Genomic DNA, 8,357 nt, shown 5'->3' with positions numbered 1-8,357 from the left:
GCAGCCTTCGAAGAAAGAAGTTTCAAAGCAAGATAGAATTTACTGAATTGTGTCAATGTTACAGTGTGCTGCGGCTTACTGACTCGAATTGAAATGAACTGGCCTTGAGACGACGTTGGCCACACAGCATATTGTAGCTTTTGGCTTGGAGCTGACAGCCTGAACTTAAACTCAGTCTAGCTCCGTCATTTTCCACCAATGTAACCTTGAGCAAGATCATTGATCTCAACCTCAGTTGCCTTACCTGTAAAATGGGTAAGGCAGTAGGACCTACTGCATGTGTCGGCGTGGGGAGAGGCTGTTGTGAAGATGACAGAAGTCGTGTAAAGTACTAAGCTCAGTCCCTGACATTTAGTGTTCAATAAATGCGGCACAAATTATTAGAATCTGTATCCCTGAAGAACTGCTTTTATAACGGCTTCCTGGATAATACAAGCATGATTTTTGCCTGGGGAAATGGGGCAGGACTTGACCTCTTCAAGGTTTTTTTGTTTTTTTTTGTTTTTGTTTTTTTGTTTTCCTTTTTTTTCTTCCCCAACCCCCTTCCTTGGTAATTTTCAGCAGCGAACATTTAGAATGAGCTCTGGTTTTACTTTTCATCAAACCAAAAGTGACAGCAAAAACAGACATTTTTTTTTTTCCAGAAAAGAAATTAATCTCCTAAACAGGGTGGTTTTACCCTTTTCTTTAAATACTTCTAAACTCATGAGAGAGAAGCACAGCGCACATTATCCATCAGAATGAAGCATCATCCAGTGCTGCTGAGTTTCATTGACTTTAAGATTGCCCTCTGAGCTATAGGCTTTTTTTTTTTTTTTTCTTTCCCAGAGCACAGTTAGCAGGGATATTTTTCTTTAAATGGCCCCATTTCATTTGCATTTTTAAGCTTTCACTGCAGAGAGTAGAAGCAGTTGTAAATGGTTTCAAGGAGGTGGCTGGGATTTCTCCAAACTCAGAGCCGCCTGCCTGTAGCTTCCGAAATTGAGTGTCAGTTTCCCTCAGAGTAGAGAGATATTACTTCATATTTGTGCACGCGGTTCGCTGCTCTGCTCTTGGCTTGATGGTCTCATTTAGCCGCGGGCATTCTCCAGCAATGATTCGTTCTCCCCAATAAAATTAAATATCACCTTTCTCCTGCCCAGCCCACCCCCTTTTTTTTTTTAATAAGACATTTTCTTGTTTAGACTGAAGCAAGACAAGGTGAGAACCTATGAGTTCTTCTCTGATTCCTTTTATTGCTTTTCTTTTTCTTTTCTTTCTTTTTTTTTTTTTTGTGACAAGGAGAGAACAGCAGAAAGGTAAAAGAGGAGGAAAATCTACCATCGGAGATCTGACTGAAAAGCGATCCCAAGATCAAAGATCAATTTGACTTGTTTAAGATTTAATAAGAAAACCTTGGAGTGAGTATGGAATTCTCATGAGGGACAAAGGGACCCGCATTATCTCCGTGGTGATTCTTGAGTTCACACCATTTACCCAAATAACCCTTAGGTGCCAAAGTTTGTAGTGAAGCCCACAGGGCCACTGTGACCATGGGGTCCGCACACCTCCCAAGACATGTCAGGAGGAGCCTGGACTGAGTCCAGAAAGGGATGGGCAAGCAGCTCTTTGTAAGATGAGGAAACATCAGGGGAAGGGGCTTTGCTGCTTAAAAAGAGAAGGCAGCTTTTGATGACTCTGTAGCTATTGTCAGAGGCGTAAGCCACGATGCTTTGATCGATGGGATCCTTGAATCAAACAAGTTGAAACATACACGTGTTCTCAAATCTGGTGTAATATGCAGACAGCCTTCACCATGCTGGCGAGCTGCGTGCCTGGGGTTTACAAGTTGGGTGTTTAAAAACCGGAATACAATTTACTTGAAAATTGTCCTTTAATAGGGTGGTCAGGTTTCTTGGCCAGCTCACTGAAGTGCATTTAAGGCATACCGTTGTGGCCGAAATGTATTGCTAAGGGTCTTACTGGGATGGAGACAGGAATCGATGCGGTGGGGGAAGAGGAAGTACAAACGATTTCACTCTTTTTTCCTGGATCTTGAGCCAAGTTCTGTTGAAATTTTGAAATAGACCCAGCATGTTTTTGGCGCGTGCTCTTATGACTTCTTCCTCCCCTGGTTGACAGGTCCCTGTGTTGCCCCGAGGGTGACTAAATGCAATGTGCTTAGGAATGGTATTGAAGAGGCTTCCTGCTTTGGATGATGGGTATGTGCCCAGCTAAGACTCTTCCTACTGAGATTCTGTGATCAGTTGGACAGAGTGGAGACAAAAGAGGCTCGGAAATTCAGTCTGATTCGCTTCTGCGTGATTCGGGATCAGGGTTATTCTTAGGTATTTCTGAGCTGTCCTGGTGGGATCTCTGCCAAAGTGACTTGAGAGCCCAGGGGTCCAGCTCAGTGACCACGAAGTTGCTCCCAAGAATAATCAGAAAATCCTGCGGTTTCTCATTAGAGGCTTCACATCTCGAATATCTGTTTTCTCAAGTGACTTCCAGTCACCTGCTTCTCCCCGCCCTTTATTATTGCTCTGTGTTTCCTCTCACCAGCCCTGCTCTTACCAAAAATTTATGTCTGTCCTCTGGAATTTCCACAATCAAGAAATTCATTCATAATCTCTGACTTCTCACCGACCACTCCCTCCACCTTCTTGCTTGAACCTGCCTCTCCCTTCTCAAGGGGAGCTGTCATTCTCCCATACCTCAGGGTCAGCAGGTGTCAGTGGCTCTGCTCCTTACTATGACTCCCCCACATGACTCATGGAAACATTTCTGCCCCTTTAAGCCTCATGCTCTTTGGCATTTCCTGCCCTCTCCTAGAGGTCACCAATGAAATGCCTACAAGTATCTGCCAGTACCCTAGGTGAGTGCCTATGGGGACTGTAGTGAGCTAGAGACAGCAAGATAGTTGAAAAGGGCACAAGTTTTCCTTGGTTCTGGAGGTCACCGTGGAGGAAGATCAGCCCCACGTTGCTAGATATTCATAGCTTTTAGGAGCAGCCTTCCAAAGAATACAGATTGTTTTTTTTTTCCTTTTTAAGTTTATTTATTTATTTTGAGAGAGAGAGAGAAAGTGCATGAGCAGGGGAGAGGCAGAGAAACAGAGAGAGAGGGAGAGAGAATCCCGAGCAGGCTCTGCACTGTCAGCACAGAGCCGGGCGCGAGGCTTGAACTCACGAAGGATGAGATCATGACCTGAGCTGAAATCAAGAACTGGACACTTAACAAATTGAGCCACCCACGTGCCTCAAGAATCCAGACTTCTATATGCACTCTCCTGATTTTTAAACGGTCAGAGGTAATTCATCATAAAACAAATAAGCAAAAAACCCTGTACCAGCCAAATAAAACCTGGCTGTTGGTCTGATTTGGCCCATAAGCCTCTGATTCGTGATGTCCGTGGTGTATTTCTTGGTCCTCCGTAACAATCTCTTAGTCATCCAACCTTTCACTAAAGATATCAGCACACGACTCACAGCCTTTTCCTGCATCTGAACCCCTTGCCTCATCTTGGGTTAGCTCAGTGGTCATGAGGATGCCCCAACACGACTCCAACTTCCCCTGGGTCTTCTCGTGGACAGTGCCCTTCGCTTCCACTCTGCTTGAGCCTCACACATACATAGTCTCACCCTAGACCCTGTCATCTTCTAGGCCGTATCCTAATTTCTGACTATAATTTTTTGATCTTTCTACTTCTACTCCATCATTCACGCTATTTGTATCTTTTAAACTAGGGACTCTCAGATCCTTGGTCTCCCTGTACATACCTTTTTCTCTATATAAGCCCACCCCTCATTCCCTCTCCAGCTGCCTGTTACTTCAGCCTCCGTGTAGCCGATATCATTGCTCCACTGGCTTTCTTTCCTACTTGGCTGGCGAAACCTTAACCTTGGTTCTAATGAACTGCCAGCCTTCTTTACCAGTTTTGCTGAATGTTGGAGAGAAACCCACACAGATCTGCAGATGAATTTCACTGCCGCTTCATGGTTCTCAGGCTCTCCTGGATCTCCACTGCTGCCCTGTAATTGTTCCATGGTCCCTTGGTCGGTCTCTGTCTGGTTCTCTACACTAGACTTTTTGTGCCTTCTTCACTCTTCTCTCCTCAAATGTTTGACTTTCACAAGTTAAGCATATGGCATTGCTTACTACTTCCCAGGGAAAGTAGAAGCCAACCGTGGGAACATTCCCTTTCCACCATTTCACTTACTGCTACTGAACCTACAAATTAGCGACACTACCTCCGTGCCTCCTTCCTTGACTGCTGTTGTAATGGAAGAAGAGCATCCCCGTTTGGGCCGATCCCTTCCCTTATCCTCTGGAGCTCTTCTCTTCTAGTCCTTGGTAGCTTGGCTTGGTAAATTCTCCCTCTCTGCTCCCTGAGCAGTCACCCTGTCCCTTTCCCTTTTGGCCTCTTCCTATCTGCACTTGAACATGTGCACATCTTCCGTCCTGAAGATCCAACTCCTGTCAGGCCCCGTGGCACTGTTCAGCGACTGCTTTCTGCTTGAACAGACCAATGTATCTGCTTTTCCTCCCCTTCTAGTCTACCCACTGCAGTCTGGTTTCTGCCCTCATTACTCTACTGAAACTGCTCTCAGCAAGGTCATCGATGACTATTTTATTGCTGAATCGGAGGGAAACTTTGAAGCCATTATCCTTCTGACCTCCCTGTAGTAGCTGCCACTGTTGGTCCTTCTCTGCAGGTGGAAAGCTCATTTCCTGGGCCTCCAGGACCAGATGCAGCAGCTGAATTCCCTCCCCTCCCTCTTTAGGCGCCTTTATAGGCTGCCCTTCCTCTGCTTATTCTTAAATATCAGAGTGGGTTCTGTCCCAGGTCCTCTTCTGGTCTTATTCACCTGTGGTCCAGAGGTTACTCAGCATTCCGTGACTCACCTGGGGAAACTGAGATAGAACAGGAGGGGTAGGGTGCAGATTTTGTGCTGGGGAAATGAGGTTGGCCAGGCATGATGGTGCCAAAGATGAAAAGCAAGGAAGTTTTGACTTGCTGAACTTGCCAACAGGTGAACAAGCATGACGTCAAGAATGTCAATAGTGAGTAATTTAGAAGTTTGAACCTTCCTTTGTGTTGTAAAGTATTTGCCTGGTCTTTGTCCTGGGTTCCTGGGATGGAGATTCTAAGCCCTTGGCATTTCCAGAATGATGGGAGTGTCTTTTTTATTCATGGTGGGCCTTTGGGACCACACTTGAATTTATGCTAATGAAGTGACTCATAGTGAGCCGCTAGGTAGTTTCAGCATGGGAGAGGGCCATGCTGGAAAGAACAATCATATAATTAGAGTACTGGGGCTTTGAGCCACATGATAGTGGTCCGGTCTTCGTGAATAGAGGGAATTGAATTTAACCACATAGCCAATGATTCAATTAATGATGCTTACCTTATGAAACCCCAATGAAAGCTCTCATTCTGAGACTCGGTTGAGCTTCCGGGTTAGTGAACACATCAATGTGCCAGGAGGGTGGTGCATCTCAATTGTACTGGGAGAGACACAAAAGCTTCCCATTCAGGACCCTCCCAGGCTTTGTTACATGGATTTTCATTTGGCTTGCATGGGGATGTATATCCTTAATGAAAAAGTCTCATAAGAAGGACAGCACTTTCCTGCATTCTGTGAGTCATTCTGAGTTAGTGAATTTGAGGGAGCCACGGGAACCCCTCAAGTTTAGCCAGCGGGGCAGAAGTGCAGGTGGCCTGGGGACCCCTGAACTTGTGGTTGTTGCCTGAAGTGAGGGCAATCTTGTTGGAGACTGTGCCTTTGACTCGTAAAGTTTGAACTAGCCCTGGGGAGTTAGTGACAGAATGGCCCTACACTGTTGCAGCTCCCCAGGAGAAAGTGTGTGGACACAGTGAGGGAGTGAGTGCCTGTCACTAGAAGAGATCTGGTTATAGAACACAGAGGAATAGAGTGGACTGTGCAATCACAGGACATTGAAGGCAGAACTGACTTTATTTAGAAACAGTGTCTCTAGCTTTTTGGATAGGATAGCCATAAGGAGTTTTTATGAAGGCAGAAAGATTGGTCACTTTAGGCCTGGTCATACTTTCTTTTAACATTTTAACAGCATTTGTGCTTCTGAGTTCTTGAATCTGTCCCTCAAAATTCTAGAACACTGTATATTTCCAGGTTAAAAAATATAACTTTTTCTTTTGTCCCCTAGAAAAAGCAGAGAGCAGCCCTTGGGGATAATAATGATGCCATTTATGCTGTGCTCTCTTGTAGTTAAAATTGTGTCAGCCATTTTGACCCCTGATGGGATTTATGGTAGCTTAGATCTCTGTTGGAGAAATGAGTTTCGGGCAGCAGACAGAAGGAAAAAGGTTTCAGGCTAGGAGCATATTATTTTAGTGAAATGGGGAGAAAACTCACTTGAACTTTTTTTTTTTTTTTTTTTTTTTTTGCTGTAAAATCTGACTGTTCATATTCTACTATCCCTGTCTGCACCCTGATTTCACGGGGCTCCCTTGCATGGGACGCTGGCTGGTTCTGCCCTTATCAATAATATGAGCTCCCATGATGTGCTGACCTCCACTATGAGACTGGTCACTGGGCCAGCTCCTTACAGACCCTCACTCTGTTCCTTCTTCCAACCTTTGCAAATCAGAAGTGTCCCCATTTTACAGATGAGGAAAATTGCATCCTAAACAGGGTGAGTCACTTGGTCAATGGCACCTTCTTAGAATGCTGCAGAGTAGAGCCTGGGTCTCCCTAGTGCCACTATAGAGTGCCCCTTATGGGTGGAGAAGGCACTGAACCTAGAGCAGGAGGAAAATAATAATTAAGACCTGTTCTTATGCCTCCCAGGAGCTTGGAGTCAAATTAGAGAAACTGACCTTTATCTTCTGATCAAGGCACTGTTTTGGCACAGGAGTTGGACGAATCGGGACTACTGTTAAATACATGGCGTATTGTTAAAGCTAAAAAATGATTGCCAAGGAAGGTCCCCAGCAGTAGCTTAGTTTAGCAACAGCTTACTTTTACTTCTTTAGCCTGTAATGACCATTGCATACAGTTGAATTTGAACCTTCTTGTCTTTCCTTTGTAACCAAGTCAAACCCCACTCTTATTACCTCCATGGCGTTGGAAGACAACACCGGTTTTAAAATTTCCAGATCGGGGGGAAAAGAAAGTAACATTTATTCAGAGAACTTCAAACACTTAAAAAAAAATTTTTTTTTTTGATACTTTTAGAGATCAAGATGCAGAAACCCCCTGTTCAGCTTCCCAAAGGTCTCATAGCTGTTAAGAATGAGCTCATGATTCACCCTGACTCTAAGGAAATATTGGTCACCCCTCTCAAGGTTCTCCATTTTGTATTGCCGGAATAGTAATCATACCATGCTGGTGACACTTTTAACTTTTGCAAGTGTCTTCTGCTGTTATGTCCTTAGTAAATCTAAAAGCCCCAGCTTTATGAGGCAGGGAACAGGGTCTTATTTGATTGAGGAAAGTGAAGTGTAGGTACAATGTTTAGTGACTGAACTCCTAAGAGGAGAGATAGAAGGCGAACACAAGTTTTCCTTCCCCAACAACTTTTAAGTGGACCCCCTTTTCAATCAAAAATGAAAAAAAAAAAAGAAAGGGCGCTCTGTCAGTTAGGCGTTCAACTTTGACTCAGGTCATGATCTCACAGTTCGTGAGTTCGAGCCCCGCGTTGGACTCTCTGCTGTCAGCACAGTCCGCTCCGGATCCTCCACTGCTCCCCTCCCCCCCCGTCCCCCGTCCCTCTCTGCCTCAAAAATAAAATAAAATAAAATAAAATAAAATAAAATAAAATAAAAGCCTCCAACTTCAGCTCAGGTCATCATCTCACTGTTCATGGGTTCAAGCCCTGCATCGGGCTCTGTGCTGACAGCTCAGAGCCTGGAACCTGCTTCGGATTGTGTGTCTCCCTCTCTCTCTGCTCCTCCCCCACTCATACTGTCTCTCTCTCTCTCTCTCTCTTCCCCATAAATATTTAAAAAATTTTTTTAGAAATGAAAAAAAAAATGAACATCAAAACCTACAGGAGCCAATCACGCACTGGGCATCGTTGAGTGAGATCCCCTGAAGTTGAGCGTTATTGTCCTTGTTTTACTGATGAGAATTGAGGCTCCGAGAGGTTGTGTAACGGCCCTGGGGTCACACAGTAAGTGGCAAGTCTGCTCTTTTCATGCCAGTGCACTGTCCTCCGTGCCTAACCTTTCTCTTAGAGGAACTTTCAGTTGAACTCAAGTTAGGAAAATTCATCTCAAAAAACAAAATATTAAACCCTCTCTTAGCCTCGTACACCTCTCTCTCCACCTTCTCACGTCTCACCTGCCCTTTCCTGGGCAAGCCTTGCAGCAGATGAATCTATTTGGGCAGTCT

Source organism: Puma concolor, chromosome E4 (assembly GCF_028749965.1).
Source record: "Puma concolor isolate L17-30 chromosome E4, mPumCon1.1.hap2, whole genome shotgun sequence".
Classification (NCBI taxonomy): domain Eukaryota; kingdom Metazoa; phylum Chordata; class Mammalia; order Carnivora; family Felidae; genus Puma; species Puma concolor.
This window is presented reverse-complemented; position numbering follows the sequence as displayed.